Genomic DNA, 25932 nt, shown 5'->3' with positions numbered 1-25932 from the left:
ATATCTACTCATAGCATCATAGAAAGAGCAGTCGGAGAACTTTTGTCCCATTGAATCAGGACTAGCTTTAGGCAAGAACGATGTAACTTATCCACTTTCTGCTTTCTCCCTCAGATCCTTGCAAATGATTACTGTGTATACTGTTACTATTACATGTAAACATTTTACTCTGAGAGCATCATGTGAACAAGGAAGTTTATTGCATCCTCCTGTATATGAGAAAAACTACTCTAATCTAGTCTACACTCATTGTGTTCAGACAGTCACCCTATTCTTTTTGAATGTCATGGGTGAAACTGCCTCCAGTGTTTCCCTGAGAATCGCAAACCAGACCTTAACCACTTGCTGTATAAAAATGTCTTTCCACATGTCACTTTTAGCCCTCTGGACAATCACCTGCATTTTATTACCACGGTTTGGGGTACGCAAAGCATCATGCATGTTGAAAGGGTGATGAAGAACTCGTATGGTGTATTAGTCTTCGTTAGTCAGGGGATTGAGTTCAACAGCCATGAGGTAATGGTGCAACTCTAAAAAAAAGCTGGTTCGACCGCACTCAGAATTTTCTGTTCAGTTCCGGACGCCTCATTATAGGAAGGATGTAGAAGCTTTAGAGGAGGAGCAGAGGAGATTTTCCAACTAGGTGTCCGGATTAGAGAACATGTCTTATGAAAGATGGTTGAGCAAGCTAAGGTTTTCCTTTTGGAGCGAAGTAGGATGAGAAGTGACTTGATAGAGGTGTACAAGATGATAAGCATAGATTTAGTGGTTAGCACATACTTTTTCTCAGGGCGGAATTGGCTAATACCAGGAGGCATAATTTTAAGGTGATCAAAGGAAGTGGAGGGGAAGTCAGAGTTCAGATCTCTAACAGAGGGGTAGGTGCATTAAATTTCCTGTCGGGTGGTGCTAGAAGCAAATACATTAGCAGCTTTTATGAAACTCTTAGATGGGCATTTGGGTGATAGAAGAATCATTGTGGCTTTGTAGGAGGGAAGGGTTTGATTGATTTTCGAGCAGGTTAAAGGTTCGGCACAACACTGTCGGGCTGAAGGGCCTGTACTGTGCTGCAGTGTTCTTTGTTCTCTGGTTCTCAACCCTTCAACAAAAAGGAACCAATTAGGTCTGTTTTGTTTATCTCAGCAATTTATGACTTGATGTGGTCGGATATGCAAATTGAGGTCTGCCTCTAGAATATAATCCCACATGAACAAAATTTCAGTGAAATTCAACACACAGAACACTATATTTTGCACAGCAGGAAGGACTAAAGAGAAAGAATATAGTTCTGAGTATAACATTGTTTCAGCAATGCCCCAGTACTCAATGAATTATCTGTGAAGGAACAAATGATTTCATGTGTGGAGAGTGAGAGAATACATCAGTCTCTGTGTAACTGGATACAGAGTCCATAAATCCTCAGAATGATTGAGGGATTGCAAGGCAAAGCCTGTTGCAATTTCAAGCTGTGCAGAATGGCAGGAGATGGGTTCAGACAAGTTTTGCCATTGATGACTTACAAACAAACATGGAAAGAATATTTGTAATGATTCACGGGATCATTGTGGCAGAAGAGATTGACCAGAAAATTATTTGATAATTCAGTCCATGAAAAAGTCCAAAGGCATGCATTCTGGAATATAATGGGGTAAGTATCTTACCTTACATCAACACTTACATCAGATCTACCCAACTGTCCTTATATGAGCCTCAGTTCTGGCATGGGCAATGGCCTGAACAGGTAAAACTATATTCTGCTCCGCCCGCTCTGTTGCTCTGACGTAATTCCTTATGAGGCCCAAAGCAATATCAAAACCTCCATATGATTCCCAGACAGAGAAGTATGCCTTTTCTGGTTTAATCTAAGCCTCTTTGAGCTTAATGAGAGATATCATTTCTTGAGGAAAAAAAGTGCAGTTATTTATTATTAATCATTTATTGCAATGTTTGTTTTTCAATGTGTGTGTGTGTGTTTTAATGTGCTTCAGTATATTATTGAATGTTTATGAATGTCAAGCTGTGATACTTTCATCATGGGTGGGAGCATCACTGGCTGCCAAAACCTTTTTGCAACAGCAGACAGATCTCTGTACTCTACGTGCTGCTCAACCACTGCATGTTGGGAGCAGGACTGCCAGTGGAAGACTGCATAGTAAGCACAGAGGAATGATCAACATGAACCTGAAGCAAGTGGCCTGTGATTTTGCTGCAAAAAAATGACCAAATTGGCCCATACAGTGTTCAGAAAGAAAGCCTGTGTCTGATTATTCTGATTGTTGAAGAATCACAGGATGGATAAGTGAAACAAATGCAACTGATTCAATTTAAATTAACAAATAAAATCATTTGATATACAACCATAAAAAAGAAGGAACAATTATACTGATGCACCATCAATAACTCTCGGAGACGTGAGGCGAGTTAGGCTTTTATTAGTTGGAAGAAAGCACAGTCAGCAGCAAGAGACCATCACACAACATCCTGAAGACTGAGGGAGGAGCAGTGCCTCCAATCGCCTTTATACAGGGGTCTGTGGGAGGAGCCACAGGAGCAGTCAGCGAGGGGGGGGGGGGGCGTGTCCGGACAGGTATATGTAGTTCACCACATATACAAAGGATTTTTAAAACTGTGGCATGAGGAAGTGAGAATATTATGTTCATCAACTTGGTCAGTTCTTTAATGGTAGTCAAGATTTCTGCAGATGCTGTCAGACTCATTTCCTTGCCATTCACTTTTATTAGAAGACTGTAAAGTGAGAAAGGCATAAATATGCCTTAAAATTACTTCCTGCAATGTTAAAGCCAAATATTGGTTTTGCTGGACTGCTTTAAGCTGTCCTTTGCCAGCAATGACTTCACCCCGACTCTTTCTCGGCTAATGTTTGGAATTCTGTCTTTATTAAAATATTGGTGGACTCTCAACGCTGCATTCCACCCATTCAGCAGACATCCAATCATGCACTAATGATTATTCACAGCCCAAGTGTGTCTCATTGCACCAATAACCATTTTAGAAACATTGATTTGGATGTAAATTCAGTCACATATGCCGACAATTAATTGGATCCAATGGTGTTGAATGTTTACAGCTTTTCATCATGTCATCCACCACAACATTATACATTGTAATGAAATAATTGTTAAATTTTTACAACTTCTGCTTCAGAAGTGGGGCCAGTGGACGGAAATACTTCTCTTTTGTGTTGGCAGTTTAATCCCGGCGGCTTTTAGCAAGGAAATAAAATCCTACCGAAGATAGGTGAGTACATGCCAAAATGATGGCTCCTGATCTTTCAAAGTAGTGCTACAAATGTGTTCTATTTTTACCTCACTATGTAGAAAAGCCTATAAATTTCCACTATATGGCCAAATGAGCTAAATTCAGAAGGGAATATTACTTTGTAGAAATCTTCCCAAATGAACGATTTCCCAATACTACTTTGAAGCAATGTCCCAGCACATACAGTAACACTACTTTACCACTACAATTTTTCAAAGAGAAACATCAATACCATTTAATCTTCCACTTTCTCTGTTTTCCCTGAATAGCACAGATTTTGTTTTAATCATTACCATGGCAAACATGTTATGAAATCTCTCAGAAATAATAGACTTGAAAATGAAGTACTTTTTTTTTGTCATTGGGAATCTATAAGTCATATTTCCCCATGGACACCAGGCAATGTCTGATATTTGATATCTGATGTGGTGTATTAAAGCAAACAATGTCCGGGTGTTTCTGTAAATGTGCTTTTTTTCAATTCTAAATATTTCACCTGGCCCCACAGATGCTGTGTTTGGCATTGTTTCTAAGTTGAGAAAATATGCCTACTTAATATGTTCTGTTTTAATTTAATTATTGATGTTCCTGCTGTCACTGGAAAGGCCAGTACGTATTTCATTGCCCATTGCTTGTTGTTCAATAGTGATGATGGTCCTCCCGCAGTGCTATTTAGGGAGGTGATTTCTTCCCTTGGATGTACCGATGATAAATGACTGGTAAAATATTTCTAAGCCAGGGTGGCTTGTGACTTAGAGGGAAATCCTTGGGTAGTGATATTGTCATGCACCTTCTACTCTTCCCTTTCTTCAGAGTACAGGTTTTAGAGGTTCTCTGAGAACAGCTAGAACAAATGACCACAGTGCATTCTGCTGATCTCTCATACTTCTGCCTCAGTTGCGGAGGGACTGAATGTTTAGGCCAGGTGACAAGATGCAAACCAAAGGAAATTCTGTTATGTTTTGTAACTTCAATACATTAAAGTAATTCAAATGAAAATACGGGAGTCCAAAATGTGAGTGCAACTTTGGGTTTACTTTAATCGAGGCACAACATATCATATGGTATATGTGATGATGTATGCAATTAATTTATTTTAACATATTATTAGTAATTAATTAGTTATAGAACAAGAAAGCTTAATCAACCAATACATATGCAAGATTACTCAAATACAACTGAAATATGAAATACACAACAGTTTCTACTGATTGAACGGCCTTGAGCAACATGAATATTGCCGGAGCTGTATTCACTGAAGTGAATGTATATACCTTGATTTGGAAAGAAGAGCCCGAGAATATATAGCATTTAATTACACATTCCCTGAGACTTAAACCATGGAAAGGAACAGCTCTGGAGATCCAAAGAAGGACCATCAATGATAATAAGCAAGGCAAGTGTTAATGCTAAAAATAATTCTAAAAATTTCTAAAATATTTATATTTACTTTTGACATGAAACCACTTCTCAGACATCTTGCATATTTAATGAGAAATCATGTACTAAGATAACAATGACTATATGAATCTCAGCCCACAGGACATAAGAGCAAATGAGGCCATTCATCCCATCGAGTCTGCTCCGCCTACCAACATGGCTGATTTATTATCCCTCTTGACCCCTTCCTCCTGCCTTTTACCCATATCATTTGACACCCTTATCAATCAAAAACTCATCAACCTCTGCTTTAAAGATACTGAATGAACTAACTTCGTTGGAAATCTGTGGCAATGAAGTTCATAAATTCACCAATAAAAAGCATTTTTTTATTAAAACGTATTTTATATTTTCTTGCAAAGGCATTGGAATGTTTTAATGTAAGCCATAAAGCCATGCGGACAGAGGCAAAAAAATATATACAGACAGTTACAAACTTGTTAACCTCAATGTCATTGAGTGACTTTGCTTGAATGCATAAGATAATCGAGCAGCAATGTTCGGCTCCTGTTTAAGGAATTATTATAGTAACAAATGGATTCCATCTTCTCTGGTGTGAGGGCACAGGTCTATAAGTGGGCACTGACTTCGAGAGGTTTGAAGGAAATACACAATGTGGGGACAGGATGGTTAGAATTAATAGAACATAAGATTGATCAGATGAGGAGGTGAGTGGGTAAAGCATGATGGCATTGGAATGAGAATTTATGTACATTCTCAGATGCCAGTCTGGAGACAAAGCATAACCACACTTACTTGTTTGACCCAGATGTCAGCTATTAGACAATGTCCAGAAGTGACCTGATCCAAATATGGAATACAATGTTCTATCAATTTTATGTCAGAGCACATAGAGTGGTACTGGCATCAGTGAGTGTAGTGTGTCAGGGCTGTGGGTAGGAGGCACCAGAGGAAAACACTTGGACAGAAGATAATAAGGAACAGAAGGAGAAGACCACTTGACTGCTCATCAAGATCAAGCCTTTTCTCCTTCAATGCATTTTTCTGTACGTCTCCCATGTCCATGATGCCTTTAACATCCAGATACCTATCAACTGTTCCGTTGACTGAACTCAGAAACTGAGCCTGCATGATGCTCCAGATCAGAGGATTCCAAACATTGCTGCCATCTGCGTGAAGAAATTCTTTCTCAGCTCAGCCCTAAAATGCATGCTGCTGTTTTGGAAACTGTGTTCCTGGTGAAGACCCATCAGCTAGGGGAAACACATTCCTTGCCTACACACACATTGTTAAGGCTTGTGAGAATTTTTTTTAAAGTTTCAATGACATAATGTTATTTTTTTCAAAACTTTAGAGAATACAGACCTGGTCTACTCAGTGTTTCCTTAGAAGGCAAATCTGTCATGCTAGAAACTAATCCAGTGAATTTTTACTGCAGTCCAATTATGCCAAGTTGACTTCTTAAGTCAAAAGACTCAACCATACACCAGGTACAGACTCACCAAGGCCTACTTAATTGCAGTAAACATCTTTTATTCAAATTCTCTTATAGCAAAGACTAAACAATGTATGTTCATAGTTGTCTGCTGCTGTTGCGTATCCATTTCAAGGTTTTCAAGGTTTGTTCAGAGATGCTGTTTTGCACACCTCTGTTGTAGCACATAGTTATTTAAGTAACTGTCACCTTCCTGCCAACTTGAAGCAGACTGGCCATTCTGCTCTGACCTCTCTCATTAACAATGCACTTTCGCCCACAGAATGGCCGCTCACCCGATGTTTCTTTTCTCACACCATTCTCTGTAAACTCTAGAATGTTGTACATGAAAAACCCAGGAGATCAGCAATATCTGAGATACTTAAACTACTGATGTTTTCTCTGAACAACAGCTGAACCTCTTGACCATGTCTGCATGCTTTTATGTTACTGCCACACGATTAGCTGATTAGATATTAACATTAATGAGCAGGTGTACTTTATAAAATGGCCACTTTGTTAGGTTAGTTATACTTGATTGCTCACCTGCATATTAGCTTTCAGTGTTGTTACAAGGTCACATGGATACCTTTGAACATCAACATTATCCAATGTTTCCTCATTCAAATGTACTATACTTTTTATTTTCTGCACAGCTGTTGATGGCCACAGATTGTTCTATGTATTAGGTAGAGAGCAGGTAGGGATGGATAAAGTTAAATTTGCAGGTGTAGTCAGGAATGAGCACAAGGAAACACAGCATCTCAATCTGACATAACAAGTAAGCATTTTCTATTGCATCAATTGTCCATTCTCCTGTCTCAGATATGTATTTCCCTGAATGTTTTTGCCAAATTGGAGGAATATCTAGCTGTCTTCCTGTTACAGTTCTCAACAAAACTCAAAGCTTTCTAAATCGCATTAATCTTTTATGTGGCCTCCAGTAAAGCTCTTTTAAACACGACTAGCTAGTCTAAAGATCTTTACACATCTTGCCCTTGTTACCTCGCTATTCCTATTAATAATTACAACACAATGTCAGCAGCACACTCATAGGTCAGTCTAAATGCTGAAGTGGTTTGGTTTTGACTGGCTTGTTGTCACTTTCACTGCTTGAGATGGTCTACACTTTAAAATGCTCCTGTTAAAGGCCGCTACTGGCAGAAAACAATTAACATGCATCACCATAGTTACAGGAAAGACAGAAACTCTTGAACCCAGAACTTGGCCTCTTGATGCCAGGAAGCTTGAGAACATGTGACAAAGGAAAGCATCTGTTCAAATCCACAGCTTGTCAATGTGATACGTAGTTCTTTATTCCTGTTACCTTTGAATTTTCACTTTACCACAGAAAAGGGCATAGCTTGCCTCCAAATATCTCAGGCATTTATTTTGGTGCTGTTTCAGATGAAGCAGGAAAGAGGAGAGAGAAAGGTCTTCAGAGCTGGACACATTGTTTACCATGGTGACACTAAGCAAAAGTGAGACAAAAGTGTTTCTGAAATGTTCTGCTTTGTGGTTGCATTGACAAACATTTCCATCTCATTTCTTCGCTGTGTGTTTTTTTCTCATGGAAAAAAATTGGGATTTCCACAAGAACAGCTAATATGGTGGTATTCACTGACCTTTATAGGACATCCCAGTGTTTTACACCTGATAATGTAGAGTGGATCTGGTTAATTGGGCCATCAGTTAATCAGAGCAACTAATTATTTGGGACAACTCTTCAAGAAGAAAAACTAATTGAGAAAATAACTATGATTCCCTTTGTTTAGTTGGGGCACTATGCTCCTTAATTGGGAAGGGAGATTACTCTGAACAGTTTCTATCATCAGTCACATGTAACTGTGCAGCCGTTAGACACCACACCATGCTTAAGGAGACAGTTTTGAAATTTCATTAGATGCGTGTGTTTGTGTTAAAAAAAAACAATCAATTTTGTCACTGATAGTTTCAGACATTCAGACAGAAATACCAGAAATAAAACAAGTTAGGAACAGCAAAAAAATTTGAAGGAATCGATCATCTTGAATGCTTCAATGAAAATGAAGATTTTGATGATGCAATGGTTGAAAGCATTGTATGTAGGCAATCCATTTTCTGCATGAGGTGTCTGCACTAATTATGTTCATTTAGTCAATCAAAAGAACACAGCAGTGTACATTGGATGAATTCCTCTATCAATAATATTATGGAACTGTACTGGTGTTCTAATTTCTTTTGTATTTCATTCAAATCCATATTTTGTTACTCGGTTAAATGGTAGTTTGTCTTCTATATATATTTTTAATGACTTCCATTAAGATTTGGCTAATTGTGGCAGCCACTTATTTGGGTCAAAATGTACTAGCCCCAATGTGTCCCAATTAACCAGAATCCACCGAAATTGTAAGTGTAGTCACTGCAGTACACTGAAAACTTGAGAGGGGTGATACACCAGGGGAATTAGCATTTTAACAGTTTGAAAAAGTATTGGGATGACCATATAGGTCTATATAAAATTGTAAGAGGCATAGCGAGAGTAGACAGTCTTTTTCCCATGATGGAAATGTCAAATACCAAAGGGGATAATTTCATGGTGAGAAGGGGAAAGTTTAAAGAGATGTATGAGACAAGTTTTCTTCTACACAAAGAGTGGTAGGTGCTTGGAATGCATTGCCAGAGGTGGTGAGAGATAGAATCATTCATTCGTTATGTGCAGTGTCATATGATATGGGTGATCATAGTATTAACATGACCATAATTTCATGCACAAAATACTGCGGGAATTCAGCTGGTCAGGTAGCACCTATGGAAATTAATAGACAGTTGACATTTTGAGCTGAGTCCCTTCTTCAGGACTTTGAAGAAAGGGGAAGACGCCAGAATAAATGTTGGGGGAAGGGGAAGGATGACAAGCTAGATGGTGACAGGTAAACCAGGTGGGTGAGAAAGGTCAAGGGCTGAAGAAGGAAGAATTTGATAGGAGAGGGGAGTGGACCATAGGAGTAAAGGAAGGAGGAGGGGAATCGAGGGAAAGTAATAGGCTAGTGAGAAGAGGTATGTCAGAGAGGGAATATGGGAAGGGAGGGGTGTTATTTGCTTACCGGAAGGAGGAATCAAAATTCATGCCTTTAGGTTGGAGGCAACCTAGAGTGAATATAAGGTCCTCCTCCCTGAAGGTGACCTCATTTTGGCACAAGAGAAAGCCATGTACCAACATGTTGGAACAAGAATAGGAATCAAAACTGAAATGTTAGTCCACATGTAAGCAAATAGGATTAGTTTAATTTGGCATCATGGGATAAAGGGCCTATTCCTACGCTGTGCTGTGCTATTCTTTTTCCTGAATCATATACACACTGTCAAATATCCTCATTAATTTCAGCCAAATGTGGATGGGAGTGGGGAGGGAGTAAAATTTCTCCAAAATCAAACTTGTTATTTTTATATTTTAGTAACACTGTGCACCACAATTTTACCTACAAGCCTGGAAACTAGGGGAAGAAAGAACCAACAGGTAGTGTCAATGAATAATTAACTCATTGTGGTCATGAGCCAGGATACCCTCGCCACAAAGTGCCAGAGGTTCACAGGGAGAAGGCAAGAGAATGGGGTTGAGAATGAAAATAAGTCAGCAGGATTGAATGATGGAGCAGACTAGATGGGCCAAATGGACTAATTCTGCTCATATGTCTTATGTTTTTAAACATCTTCTAAATACAGAAGTGCAGCCCCTCCATGATCAACTTTCTCCTGAACTCACCCTCCATCTTTCGAAGAAATTCTGGACTGCTTGACACCCCGATCATTGACCTCCAGAACCCTTCATCATCTATTTTTCCAGTCACACCACTGTTCTCTTTACAATTCTGCTTTACATTAAGCCATAGAGAATTCAAAATTCTTTCTTTTTTGTTGCTTTCATCACTTTACATTTAGCCCTGTATTTGTAGGTTGAAGTCACACAAGGAAGATTAGAGAGACTGCAAATGAGATGCATTGGGAAGAACAGCATATGAAATCAAACTCAGATTTGAATCTCATGTTGGAATTAACTTACCCACTAGAGCACAAGGAAACAGGAACAGAAACAAATGAGTTGGCTTGTCAAGCCTGTCGCACTGTTCAGTATGTTAAAGGCTAATCAATACTGTTCCCTGCACTTCTTCTGTGCCGGTTTTCCTGAAACTCTATTTATCTTTGTTACATGTCTACTGTTTTTTTATTAACCATAGGTGTCATTTAGGCGCCTGGACGAGGCGGGTGGATGGCGTCTTCATAACAAACGCGGAGTGGTTTCTGGGACATTCGGCAGTTAGGGGATGCAACAGACTGCGAGCTACCAGCGGGAGAGCGAGCTGAGTGGAGTTAGTTGAAGAGTTCACTACAGCAGTGGGCGAGTCTAAAACTTCTCCACGTCCAGAAGATTGTGATAGTTAGCGGCACACAGTGCATGTTGGATACGTGACTGTCACTTTGTATGATCCATACTTGGATTTCTGGAGTATTCTGTGGCACCCACTTTTGATAATCTATACATGGAATCGAGTGTGTTACGTTGTGACCACTTGTGTTGAGGAATATTCTGTGACCGTCACCTTGTGATATCCTTATGTGAATAATTTGTTTGTTTACTTTAATGTTAAACAAATATGTTTTCAGTATCTACCCAAAATACAGACAATTAAACAAATTACTCTCCTAAACACAAATTAACAGTGCTATGCATTTTAGCTCACAAGCTGTGGAGGTCTATGAACAGTTCTTTTCAATTCTTACTCAAACAAAGTCCGAGGATGGCAGTCCAGAAGATTCCAGAGATTCATGGAAACAGTTGAAGAAAGACTCATAAATCCACACAAAGGTAACACAAGGTGGTAGTCATGGAGAATTACAGAGGATCCATGCTAGGAGAACAAGGACAGTCACAGAAGATTCTAGACATCAAGTAGTCGTCACTTACACAGGGGTAACAAAGTGACGCCTAAGTTCCAAAATTCACATAAGGATATCACAAGGTGACAGTCACGGAATATTCCTCAACACAAGTGGTCACAACGTAACACACTCGATTCCATGTACAGATGATCAAAAGTGGTTGCCACAAAATACTCCAGAAATCCAAGTATGGATCATACAAAGTGACAGTCACGTATCCAACATGCACTGTGTGCCGCTAATTATCACAATCTTCTGGACGTGGAGAAGTTTTAGACTCGCCCACTGCTGTAGCGAACTCTTCAACTAACTCCACTCAGCTCGCTCTCCCGCTGGTAGCTCGCTGTGTCCCCTAACTGCCGAATGTCCCAGAAACCTCTCCGCGTTTGTAATAAAGACGTCGTCCATGCACCTAAATGGCGCTTATGGTTAATAAAAAAAAAAGTTGACGTGTAACAATCTTAAATACCGATTTAATCAAGTACTCCATCCGAGACAACATCCTAGTTAATTTATTTTGCAAACTCTCCAGTGCAGTCATATCTTTCCCAAGGTGCAGTGACTTTAACTACACGCGATTCCATTTGCTTTCAAATGAACTTGCATCATGATCCAAGGCCCCAGCCAATGATGGTAAGCATCCTGTTCACTATCTTCACCAACTTATCCAACTATATTGCCATTTTATTGAGCCATAGAGTGAAACATGCTGACCAAGATGCCTTCCTGAGCAAATTCCAGCTACTTGCATTTGGCTCATATCCCTCCAAACCGTTCCTATCCATAGACCTGTCCAAAATGTCCTTTAAACAGTGTAATTGTACACTCCTCGACCACTTCCAAATACCCACCATTCTGTTGAAAAACTTCCATCGCAGGTCCCCCTTACATTTTTCCTCTCTCACCTCAACCCTATGTCCGCTACATTGGGACTCCTACCTTGGGAGAAGGAGAGTGACCATTCAACTTACTTATGTCCCTCATGATTTTATCAGCTTCAATAAAGTCTCCACTCAGTCTTTGCTCCAGGGAAACCATCATTGCTTATAACTCAAGCCCTCTTTGTAAACCTTTTCTGCACCGGTCCTTTTCTCATCACATTCTTCATGTAGTATGGGGAGCAGACGTACCAACAACATTCCAGGTATCAAGATGTACAACATCAGCAGTGTACTTTGTGTTTAACATTCCAGGTATGGTTTCAGCAGCATCATGTATGGTACATCTTCACTGCAATGTACTGCCAATTGTCTGAAAGCATGTCTGAAACTTCTTTAAAGCCTTGTCTACCATTGTTGCCTCTTTTGAGGAACTACAGTACTGCGCAAATATCTTAGGCACATACACAGTATATATAGCTGGGGTGCCTTTTCCACAGTACTGTAGTAATTTTATGTATTGCACTGTCCGGCTGCCACAAAAAAAAAACAAATGTCATGACATATGAGTGATGATAAACCTGATTCTGATATGGTCTCTGTTGTGGATTGAGAATGGGAAGGGGACAGGGAGAAGGAATCATATTTGGAAAAAGGGGAAGGGTGAGGGAAGAGGAGGAGGAACACCAGGGAGACATTTTATAATGATCAATAAACCAACTGTCTGGAATCAAGTGATCTTGCCTGGCGTCTCAGGGCTGGGTGCATCTTCATCCGAGCTATCTCTATCCCTGGCACTCCTTCTCTGCCACCTGTCTCACACTCCTCCTGTAGTGCTCTACCCTCGCCATTCCCAATATCCTTTGCTCCCTGCAGAATTACAAACTCGTTCTCCTCTCTGCCTTGGTAAATACTGTACTGCGCGAAAGTCTGAGGCACCCTAGCTATATATATGTGCCTAAGACTTCTGCACGGTGTATACTCATACTCCTTGATCTTTCTGTGCTACAACATTCTTCAGAGCCCTGTCATTAGTTGTGTGTGTCCTACCCTGGTTTAACTTCCCAAAATACATCACCTTATACTTGCCTGAGTTAAAAATCCTTTCCTTATTTTCCCAGTAGTTCTAGATCCTGTTGTAACCTTTGACATCCTTCTTCACAGTTCAGAACAACAATTTTGATGTCATCCATAAAGTTACTGGTCACACCACCTATATTCGCATCCAAGTCATTTTTATGGTAAGCAGCCTTCGACTTGGCACCAATCTCTACTACACATCAGCCTTACAATCTGAAAAACAACCCTCCATACAAATTTTTGACCCCTCCCACAAAATCAGTTCTAAATAACTAGCATAGTACATCCACACACATCCTGGACTCCATGTGATTTGACATTCTGAAACAAATTACTATGCGTGACCTTGCTCTCATCCATGCAGACAACATCAACCGCCCTGATTGGTCAGTCCTCATGGTTACCTCTCCAAAAAAAAAAGACAACCAAATTCATGAGACACAATTTCCCATGTAGAAAGCCATATTGGCTACCTAATCAGTTATTGCCTTTCTAAATAGAGATGAATCCCCTTCAGTAACTTTCCCACTAATGATGGAAGCCTCACTGGCCTGTACTTCCCTGCCTTGTCCTTGCAGCCTTTCTTAAGTAACTGCACAACATTAACCACCCTCCAGTTTTGGTATCTTATTTGTGACAAAGGAAGATATAAAAATCTCTGCCAGGATCCCAACACATTCTGCACTTACCAAGGCATCTTAAAATACACTTGGTTAGGGTTAGGGGTGTGTTCATCTTTTCATCTCATTTGTAATATTAATACTGAAGTACTCCATGGAGGGGTGGGGGGCATGGTTGACAGCCTACCCCAGCATTCCTAATGACCAGTGCTATTCATTGTTCTGTGTTAAAATGCATTTGGGGTATTATAGTGGGATGTTCAAGTTCTTTTATTATTACATTTCAGCTTGGGTTATAAAGTTATTTGCATGTGTATTTCTGGGTCACTTTGACTGTAACCAGGGTGTGTAATAATCACCTCCCTTGTCTGTATGTGACTGAATGGCTTCAGAACACAGGTCAAAGTGCCAGGACTCTTTTTGTGCTTGCTACAATAAAAACGAGCTTTTCTCGTCTGTCATCATGTACTGAATGCCCGCCACATTGGTGTCAGGAACAGATTAGAAATTGATGACGAGATTGAAGAGATGCTACATCATATAGAGCACCTTAAGACCTGGGGAGTAAGTTACTGGACCGCATAGTATGCCTCCTCCACATTTCCGTGCTGGGCTTATGAAGGCCCTGGAGGGAACTGAGCATCGTACCTTCCCAGGGAATCCCGATGGAGCAAGCGTACTGCTGCCGTCAGATAGAAGGTACAGGTGCCTCAGGACTCGCACCACCAGGTTCAAGAACAGTTACTACCCCTCAAGCAGCAGGCACTTGAACAAAAGAGGCTACCTACACTCTTTTTATTTCTAGTTTTCCCACAATCAATGATCCCACTTGAAGGACTCTTTATCGTGTTATTTCATGCTCTCCTATTTATTGCTATCTATTTATACGTGCATTTGTAGTTTGTTGTTCATTGATCCTGTTTGCAGTTACTATTCTATAGAATTTCTGAGTATCCCTGCAGGGAAAAGAAAGAATCGCAGGGTTGCATGGGTGACGTGTATGGTCTCTGATAATAAATTTTACTTTGAACTATGTTTTCCTCTGACATCAGACACAACATACCATTTTGATTCCGATGGGCCTAATCTTTCCCTCGTTATGTTTTTGCATATATTATACAAAGAAAATGCTTTTGGATTTTCCTTAATCGTCTCTACTCTAAACCCTCCTATTTTTAGTGGTCTCCCCCTCCCCACAGTTACTGGACTCGTGAAGTACTCTATTCCTATATTCTGTCGTATGTGGTGCCAAAAATAATACAGAGATTACAGTCAGAGAAATCCTGGCTTATTTTGCTCTGCGTATTATTACAGAATACAAAAGCTCTTCGTGTGAATTCCCACTGGCAATGAAGTCTCACAAGAGCTAAAGTCGACATCTCTTCAGACAAGCATTAATAATAGGAAAATTAGGATGCGAGTTCAAGCATTTTCCATATACGATATGTATGGAAAATGCTTGGGGTGATTGCAAACACTCAGCCAACTCTATCATGAGCATGAGCTTCAACAGCATCAAAGATATTTTCAAAAGGTGACGCCTCAAAAAGGCGGCATCCGTCATTCAGGACCCCAGTCACCAGCTCAGACTGTCCTATTTTCCTCGTTCTCTCTGGAGTGGTGGAGGCTGAGGGGAGATCTGATTGAGATTTATAAGATTATAAGAGGCATAGATGAGTAGACAGGGAGCATCCTTTTCCCAGGATAGAAATGTCTAATACCAGAGGGCATGTGTTGAAGGTGAGAGGGGGTAGGTTCAAAGGGGATGCAAGGGGTAAGTTTTTTTTTTTTACACAGAGAGTCATGGATGTCTATAATGCGCTGTCTGGTATGGTGGTAGAGGCAAATACATTAGAGACTTTTAAGAGATGTTTAGATGGGCACATGAATGTGAGGAAGATGAAAGGATATGGACATTGTGCAGGTGCAAAGGACTAGTTTTTTGAGGGTTTTTGATTTACTTTTTATCTGGTTCTACACAACACTGGTTCCAAGGTTGTCAAGCCGAGGAATGGGGACAAACTCCCACTACCTAAAAGTGCTTCTCACAGCGTGCGCCTCAAATAGCCTCTGACAACCAAGTCCAACTCCTGGCCTCATGTGGCTTAGCCTCTAAGCCCGGCAAAACCATTTCTACTGACAGGAGAAGGGGCAAAGGTGGGTCCTGGCACCTTAAAACCAGTGCCTCGGGTAGATAGAGCTCATCAACCTGGGAAGGCAGTCCATCTAAGAGAGGGGAAACTCTGATTTCAAACCTCCACTGCCTGACGAATCCAGAGCTGGAGTCCCTAAGCAGTCTGACATTTCCTTCAACCTTGCTCTGGCAACTCCTGTGACGACACTGGTGCCAAGCTGTATCGGCCCTTGCCCTTCACTTGGACAACATCGGTGTCGTGGAGAGTGGAGACTTGCAGCATGGGCAACTCCCAATCTTCCATACAACCTTGCCCAGGCCTGCGCCCTGGAAACTATTCCAGGCGCAGATCCATGGTCTCGCGAGACTAACAGATGCCACCACACAACACTGTGGGCCAAAGCGCTTGTTCCAGTGCTGTACAGTTCTATGTTCTATGTTTTATCAGGAAGCAGTTACAGAAGCCTGAAGACTCGCGTATAATGTCTTGCTTCTACTATCAGATTTCTGAATAGACAATGAACCAACCTATGTACACTACCTCACTCAGTGGCCACTTTATTTGGTAGACCAGTACACCTGCTCATTAATGCAAATATCTAAATACCCAATCACATGGCAACAACTCAATGTATAAAGGCATGCAGACATAGCGAAGGGATTCAGTTGTTTTTCAGACAAAATATCTCAATGGGGAAGAAATGTGATCTGGGTGATTTTGACTGTGGGATGATTGTTAGTGCCAGATGGGGTGGTTTGACTATCTCAGCAAATGCTGAGTTCCTGGGATTTTCATGCACAGAGTTCACAGAGAATGGTGCAAAAACCAAACAAGAAAATCATTGCATGAAGGGGCAATTCTGTGGGTGCAAATGCTTTGTTAACAACAGAGGTCAGAGAAGAATGGCCAGACTCATTCAAGCTAACAGGAAGGCGACAGTATCTCAGGCAACCATGTGCTAAAACAGTGGTGTACAGCACAGATGATCTGAATGCACAACATGTCGAACCATGAAGGGGAGGGCTACAGCAGCAGAAGACTATGAATTTACACTGAGTGGTCACTGTATTAGGGACATGAGGTACTTAATGAAATGGCCACAAGTGTGAATCTACATCGCTTTTAACAAGCATTAATAAGATGAAAAGTAGAATGACTCTCAAATAAAGCAACAGATACATTTCATTTGCACAATTTGTATGTGCATATACTTAGAATGCATAAATTCTGGACTTGTTACTCATAAGTCTGTTTCAAGGAGAACAGTCTGAATAAACAGATAATTGAATTAAACTGTCCAAAGATCAAGGCTCAGTGTGCCGGTAAAAAGAAACCATGTAACCTGCACTACCTTTCATGAGATGAGAATTTTCATTCAGCATTGCAATAAGGTTGTTAGAGTTTCCTTTTAGCATTATTAGTCAGTGGTCCTTGTCTCCCAAATGTGACCTGTGTGCATTGCTGTCATGAAATCTGGCTTTCATTTGAGGCTGGCATATCATACCAAACAGCAGTCAAGAAAAGGTTCACCAAGAGCAAATGCTGTTGCAGGAGGGCATTCAATGTCCCTCCTCAGAAGCTCGAATTTAATGTTAACGTTAAAAATTTCTGCAAGGCTGACTGCTGAAAGTGTGAATCTGGACAAGAGCAATGAAAGAAACAATACGTAACCTCCATGAACTGGGAAAGCAGGAGTACATGATGGCAACCAATTAGACTGAATGGTTGAGAAATGAGCATGACAAGACTTGCAAAGAAAGAGTAACTGTGAGTGATTGAGTGACAAGTCAAAGAGGAGACGCAAGAAAGGTTGCCATAAAGGGGAAAACAAAGAAAGTTTATTATCAAAATACGTATACGTCACCATTTACAATGCTGAGATTAATTTTCTTGCAGGCATTCACAATAGGACAAGGGAATACAATAGAATCAATGAAAAAAACTACACACAAACAAAGGCTGACAAAGGGGTAGAGAGGAAGAACAGAAAATAGAAGTTAAATCTCCAGCAACAATTACATTTTGGAGGGATGATTCACAAGACTCAGAGCTTATGTTTAGTTGGAAATAACTTACTTGGCATTAATTAATGTGTAATATTAATTGGAAACACAGACTGAGATGCAGATGATTTATTTTTTGCAGTATTTTTTTCTCATTTATTTCGCGATTTCAGTTTCACACCTTTCCTCATATTCCCATGGTGATCCAGTCTGTGAGATGCTGTTTTCAGAAATCTAAAGACAGGATGGAATAAATCAGACAGCCTTAAAACTTCTAAGTTCAACGGGATACAAACAATTCCTCTGAACTGTTTGCAAATAATTAATAATGAGTGATATTATTCTCGCTATTAACTTGGCAGCAAAAGTAAATTTTCTGCTGCTTCTTTGGCAGTTCTGCAAACTTCCTGCCAATTCCACAGGAGAAAATTCACAGAAACCCTTCACATCCCAACACTTAGTGCCGGAGTCCATAAGCAATGTCCCACTACACTTTTGAAGGTTTAGATAGAAGTTGGATGATGCTGAAGCAGAACTCGGTGAGGAAACAGGGGGAAAAAGTTGCACATTAAAAAAAGTAATAAATTACTTCAGTGCAAAAAGATTAACTTAAACTCAAAAAAGATGGCACAGATAGGAAAGACCCAAATTTACAGGTAAAACCACTGATAAATTGAATTTGTAAAACACCACCGTTTGGACACTCAATCCAACTGCCAAACTGTTATATAAATTTCCATATAGCAATACAACTACTGTATGATTATACAGTAATAGTAATGCATCTGACTTCAAAATTCAAAGTCATTTTTTTATTGAAGTATATATATGTCATCATATACTACCCTGAGGTTCATTTTTTTGCAGGGATTCACAGTAAACACGATAGATTCAATGAAAAACGCACTCAAGATGGATAAACAACAAATGTGCAGAAGACAACAAACTGTGCAAATACAAAATGAAAATAAAACAAGCAAAATAATATGTATAAATGAGCAATAAATATTGAGAACTTGATGAAGAGTCCTTGAAAGCAAGACCATAGGTTGTGGGAACAATTCAGTGTTGGGGTGAGTGAAGTTATTTCCTCTGGTTCCAAAACCTATGGTTGAGGGTAATAACTGTTTCTGAGCCTGGTGGTGTGGGTACTGAGGCTCCTGTATCTCCTTCATGATGCAATTGCAAGAAAAGAGCATAGCCAAGATGGTAGGGGTCCTTTACGATTGATGTTACTTTCCTGTGACAGCACTTCTTGCAGGTGTGCTTAGACTTGAGTGGACTTGGCTGTATCCACTATTTTTTTGTAGGCTTTTCCATTCAAGGGCATTGTTGTTTCCAAACAGGGCCACGAAGAAACCAGCCAGAATACTCTCCATTGCGCCTATATAGAAGTTTTTCAAAGTTATAGATGACATGCTGAATCTCTGTAAACTTGTAAGAAATTAGAGGCGATACCATGCCTTCTTTGTAATGGCACTTACTTGCTGGAGCAAGGACAAATCTTCTGAAATGATAATGCCGAAGAATTTAATGTTGCTGACTTTCTCCACCTCTTATCACCTGATGAGGACTGGATCACTGATCTCCAGTTCCCTCCTCCTGTAAATCAAATACTAGCTCTTTGGTTTTGCTGATATTGAGTGAGAGGTTGTTGTTGAGGCACCACTCAGCCAGATTTTCAGTCTCCCTCCTATATGCTGATCTGTCACCTCCTTTGATTTGGCCTACAACAGTGGTACCATCAGCAAAGTAAAATATGACTTAGCCTCACAGTCATAAGTTCAAAGCGAGCAGAGCAGACAACTAAGCACACAGCTCTGAGATGCACTTGCATTGATGGTGAATGTGGAGGAACATTGTCAGCAATCTGAATTTCTGATATTCATTACCATTGCAGGGGCACTAGAATTCACAATCATTACTATTGAGCTTTTGTAAACAGAATGAATTTCAATGCATATGGATCGGATATAATGCTAAGCTGTGTTAACAAATCTTGGAAGCATACAATGCCTGAGTTATAGGATTGAAGTCTTTGCTCCACAGCTATCTCATCTTGAGCTAAATGTTTCCATTAATCTTACAGTACAGGGATGGCCCTAACATTCTGGGAAGTTATCCAGCTTCATCCCATTCAAAAAAATATCTTACCTGTATAATTTTTTGCAATGTTTGATGAATTCAATTGGGCCAATCAGTTTTCACTGAATCCCAAAAGTATTAGAAGGTGTCATGAAAAGTGCATTTAGACAACACTAACTCACCAACATCTACATCACTGATGTCCAGTTTAGATTTTGCCAGGGCTACGCAGACCTCATCATAGATTTGGTCTAAACATGGGCCAAAAATCTGCGTTCCAGAGAGAAAATAAGAGGGACTACTCTTGAAATCAAGGCAGTATTTGAGTGAATTTGGCATCAATGGTTCCTGCTCAAGGAGCATTAAAGGAAAAACAAGAGTCAATACAGTCAGAGTACAAAAGCAATAGTTGTTGGAAGTTAATCATTCCAGCTCTGGGATATTACTGCAGGAGTTCCTTAAGGTAGTGTCCTCAACTCAACCAGCTTTAGTTCATTCACTGATAACCTTCCTTCTATCATAAGATCAAAACTGAGACTATTTTATGATAATTGCACAATATTTCTCAGTAAATGAAGCAGCCCTTGAATTATGCCACAACTGCATTCAGGCATAGGCTAATACATAGGAAGTATAAGTGATATCATCAAAATGCAAGGCCAAAACCAATTCTAATCTGAGAGAGTCTATTGACACAAATGTGGTATTCAAAGGGAGTTCTATGGCATACCTTCCCTAATCTGAACATCAGGGGTCAGTTTCCAGAAACTTAATTGGATTCAACACAGGTAACACAGTAATATATGGATCTATTTCTTTCAGAGCAATAACTCCACTTAAATCTACATACTGACCTGTTGTCTACACTTGCACAGTGTTTTTTCTCTCCCTCTCTCTCTCTTTCTCTCTCTCTCTCATATGCAATATGAGTACACTAGTTATAGGTGTATTCCCACATGCATGTTTTTATTTAACTGATATGTAGTTGCACAGATACAACAAATTGGTGATGTGTACGAACCTGAACGTCAGAAAAGATTTTGAACTGCACGGACCGTTACGGGACGAAAAGGCAAGATGAAAGAATTGAACAGTATTTAGCACGGATGCAGAGTACACAGTGCAAGATGTGCAGCTAGGAGACTTAAAGTGAAAATAACATGGCAATGACTTCAGTTGGAAAAGTTGACAAATTTTATAGCACTAATGAAGGCTGGGGGTCATATTGTTGCGAATGTAGCAGCAATGAATATGAAACTGAAACAGGGTTTAAAACAAATTCCAAGATTTAATAACCTCTGCTCAACCTTAGAAAAATAAACAAACGACTAACTTAACTGGAAGTTAGTTAGGCGGCAGAGACCTTCAAACTTAGAAACTGTTCTTAACGAGTTCTCATCCAAGCACAGACTTAAAGTGATAAATTCAAAAAGTCCATGTGATTTATACAGTCAGTAAGGAGAGACTTCCCCGAAACAAACGATTCCTTCAAAGTAACGACAAATCTGCCGATCCCACAGCCAACAGATGCCTTGTTCGATGAAATCACGAGGAAATAAAAAGGAACTGACCTTTTGACTGGAGGGTGGTCACTGCACAAACCTTCCCGACCTTGCAGGGGTTTAACTCAAATGTGCACGCCACAATTCCTGAATGAAGTCACAAAGGTTTATCATTCCCAAGATGCTGAACGACATTAACTTTATCCAATCCGTTGAACTCGGATAACTCCGGTAATGCCTTCACTCTCTGATACTGGACTGTAAGGAAAAAAATAAACATGCAACAAACAAAACTGGTGGAGCCTCCACACCTCCGACTGGCAACAACAATGTTGCACAAAAGTAAAAATGAGAACTGTGTCACAGATGGCGAGGTGGTTTAAATATGGTTTGGAACATGCCATCACGTGACATAGCATCACCCCACGGTCACAAGACCGTTACATCATCCCACTGTCCCGTGTTCAAACTGTGGGTATGTAACAATATATTGAGAAGGTTGAACTGTATTGTAATGCGATCAATATGGAGAAACAAAAGAAAGCCCCCATGCTTCTTAGCTTAATCGGTCCTCAGACATAGAGTCTCTTACGCAACCTTGTACCCCTGAAAATGCCAGCAAGCAAGACATTCAACAAATTTATTGCACCTTTTACAACATCACTTGAGCCCTAAACTGCTGGTAATAACTGAGAGATTTAGATTTTACAAAAGGAGCCAGTCAAAAGATGAAAGGATTCCTGAACAAATTGCAGGACTGCGCAAACTTTTCCAGTACTTTGACTTTAGAAATGGAGTTTCTGAGGGATGTGGCATGCATAGTCACAGCACTCAAATGAGGCTAGTGTCAGAAAGAGACATAAACAGAATGGGCATTGACCATTGCAATATCATTAAAGACTGCAGCAAAATATACAGAAAAGGAGGCTAGAATGTGAAATGTACAAAATGTCCCTGAATTGTGCAAAAAGCCAAAAATGTCATTGATGTGGCAAATCCTTCCATAGAAACATAGAAATCTATAGCACATTATAGGCCCTTCAATCCACAATGTTGTGCCAACCATGTAATCTACTCCATAAACTGCTCAGAACTTCCCTACTGCATAGTCCTCTATTTTTCTAAGCTCCATATCCCTATTTAAGAGTCTCTTAAAAGACCCTATTATATCCACCTCTACCACCTTCATTGGCAATGCATTCCACACACCTACCACTCTGTGTGAAAAGCATACCTCTGACATCCCCCTTGCACCTACTATTGACTTTGCTGGACCATTCATGGACTTCATTTCCCTGGTTGCTGTGGATGCTCATTTGAAGTGGCCGGAGGTTATACCAATGAATTCAACCATCTCAGCAATGACTGCCTCTGCTCTAAAGACCATTTTTACCAGAAACGGCTTACCAGAGCAAATTGTGAGTGACAATGGACCACAACACATATCAGAAGAATTCCGATTTTTCATCAAGAACAGTGGCATCAAGCATTTCAAGTCAGCTCCTCACCACCCAGTAATGAATGGATTAGTTGAAAGGTTTAGCCAAACCTTCCAAGAAGTCCATTAAAGTAATGGACAAGTAGGACATTTCTCTTCAGCACAAGGTAGACAATTTCCTTTTTGTGTATCAGAACTCCATTCATTCGACAACAAATCAAACACCTGCAATCCTGTTCATGAGTAGGAATCTGTAATCTCACATAGACCTCCTGAAACCAGATCTACAGAGTGAAGTGCAGAATAATCAGTTCAGCTGGTTTCCAAGTGAATCAGCAAGGAACTTTGAGGTTGGACAGGAAGTCCTAGCATGTGATTACCGAGAAGACAAGTAGACCCTGATAGGATAGCTACAAGAACTGGCCAACAGATGTACACAGTGGCTGTTGGAGATCATACATGGAGACATCATGTGGAGCAGATACTGGACGCACAGCCAAAGAACACACCTGAGTCAAGTGCGTCCAACAAGACTGACACATTACAGCCACTGGACTTACTTCTCACTGATGATCATGTCACTGCCAGCAATATAACACTGGTAACTGAGAACATTGTCTTAGTCAAGACGCCTACTAAACCTGATGCCTCTCCTCAGGTCCGAAGGTGCTACGAGAACACTGCCATTGACAAGGCAACTGCCAAAGCTGATACCACTCCTTAGGTCCAGAGGAACTACCCTGAAAGAATCAGAGTGGCACCCAAAAGACTGAATTTTTAGAACAGTAGACTGTTATTGTGAAAGCATGTTTATTTGGAATATGGGTTTATGAAAGGGAAATTGAAGGTTTTGTGCATATACAGTTTTATATTGCATTCATCTAATGGAGAAGGAAGTGTAATGTATGGATCTATTTATTTTAGAGCAATGAGCCCTGAACACTATGTACCATTGTCTACACGTGTGCATTGATCTGTTTTCTATGCATGTGCATTGATCTGTTGTCTATGTATGCGTATTGTTTTCTCTCTCTCTCTCTCTCTCTCACACACACATAAGCACACGCACACGCACACACACACGCCAGAGTTTTGATGCACTGAGTCAGGTGGAGAGTTAATAGAAAAGCAGTTAAGACACCCAGTGAAATAGCATACTATCTTGCTCTAACCTTCATCTCTAAGGCTCAAGTCCAGAGAAAAATTGTGTGCCATTTCACTGGGTGGTTTTCCTGATTTTTAATGAACTCCCCACTTGTCTGGATAAGTGCAGTTCTCAAAACACTCAAGAAATTCAAAATTAATCCATGAAAAAGCAACCTGCTTGATAGGCACCTCCTTCATCACCCTAAACATACATTCTGTGCACTAGTGCATACTCTCTATAAAATTCCTTTTCCTAGAGCATTCTGCAAGTGCATGGAGTCCATCATCAAGGCTAAGCACAATCTGCATCTGAGAACATCACCTAGCCACACACCATTCTGATTTGGAAAATTATTCCGGCTTCTTTATGCTGCTACATCTAAATTTCAAAAGTTTGTGCCCAACAGCTTTGTTGAAGTATCTTTTCCAGAAGGGCTGGAGATATCCAAGGTCTTCACCACCTCTCAAAGGCAATTAAAGATGTTAATGAATGCTGGTTTAGCCACTGACGCCTATGTCTCAAAAATGGATTAGAAAAAAAAAGTGTAAATATGCTGACACTGCAGCTTTATAATAGAACATGAAAGCTTGTTCAAAATACTAATTAATTCCATATATACTGTATGCTTCAGTGGGAAAAAAAAAGTTACCGAGTTTTGCTATGTGCATTTATCTGGAAACCAGCGCCTGGCTACATTTAAGCCATCATTTCTGTGTTGATGAAATCTGAGTTTGTGCGGCATCAAACCTAAAATATTATAACTTAGTGGAATTTTTCTAAGTGCACAAAAGCTTTCTCTCCACGAAGCCATCTCACCCTGCTCAAGATTTCATAGACTGCTGTATTAATTTCAGCTAAAAGAGAATTGGGTGAAGTTCAATATCCCCAAGGTCCTATGAGCACTTTTTCCTAGATCAGTTAAAGTACAAGCACTTCATTGAGATAAAATATTTGATAAATAACTAATGGGACTTAATGCCTGACCTAATTTTAATTCTTTTGTACATCTGAACTAACACATTGGATAGAGAGACCATCAAAATATGTTTTACATTCCGCTCTCCAGACAAAGCTTTGAAGTAAAACAATGCACTTCCCTGATTTAGTGGGTGTTAAGCTTCTTTCAGAATTACAGTTAATGTGCTGCAGAAAAAGATTTCTTTAGAGTAAGGCCTAATTGAATTATACCCTTAAATGGATGAAGTAATGGTTTTCGCTTCATTAAAATGATAATGAAGCTTATGATTATCAAACTGCTTAATAATTGGTGTTAGTTCAAAGAATAAATGACTAATTATAAATAAAATCAACTGAAGTTTTCTTTGGTCATCTTTCAGTGGTTTCAGTCCCTATAGACAAATGTTATTTCATTCAATTAGTTATTAAAATTTCTTAGTATCATTGATACAAACTTTAATCCTTCCCAGTAACTTGATAGATATTCGTTCCTCAACTAATGTCACAAAAACCAAGTTCAAAGTAAATTTTCTATTGAAGTACATACATATCACCAGATACAACCCTGAGATTCCTTTACTTGCAGGCAATCACAGTAAATACAACAAACTTAACAGAATCAATGAAAATACACACCCAACAGGGCAGACAACAAAAAATGTGTAAATAAAAAACAACAAACTGCGCAAACGCAAAAGAAACTTTAATAGAAATTGGATGATGCAACAAGACAATGATCTGAAACACAAGAATAAATCAGCAGAATAGCTGAAAAAGGAGAACATTCGTGTTTTGAAAAGGCCAAGTCAGAGTCCAGATCTTCACCCAATTGAGATGCTGCAGCATGACCTGAAGAGGACACCAAGCTGTCCCAGAAGTATTGATGAACTGTTTTTTAGCGTGTCACACCAGACAGCCAGCCATTCTTGTCTGGTGCATGGTGTCAGGATTGGTCTCCTTTCGGATTAACCGGGTCACGATATGAATGTTCCTGACTCAACCCTTGTTTTCTT

Source organism: Hemitrygon akajei, chromosome 6, assembly GCF_048418815.1.
Source record: "Hemitrygon akajei chromosome 6, sHemAka1.3, whole genome shotgun sequence".
Classification (NCBI taxonomy): domain Eukaryota; kingdom Metazoa; phylum Chordata; class Chondrichthyes; order Myliobatiformes; family Dasyatidae; genus Hemitrygon; species Hemitrygon akajei.
This window is presented reverse-complemented; position numbering follows the sequence as displayed.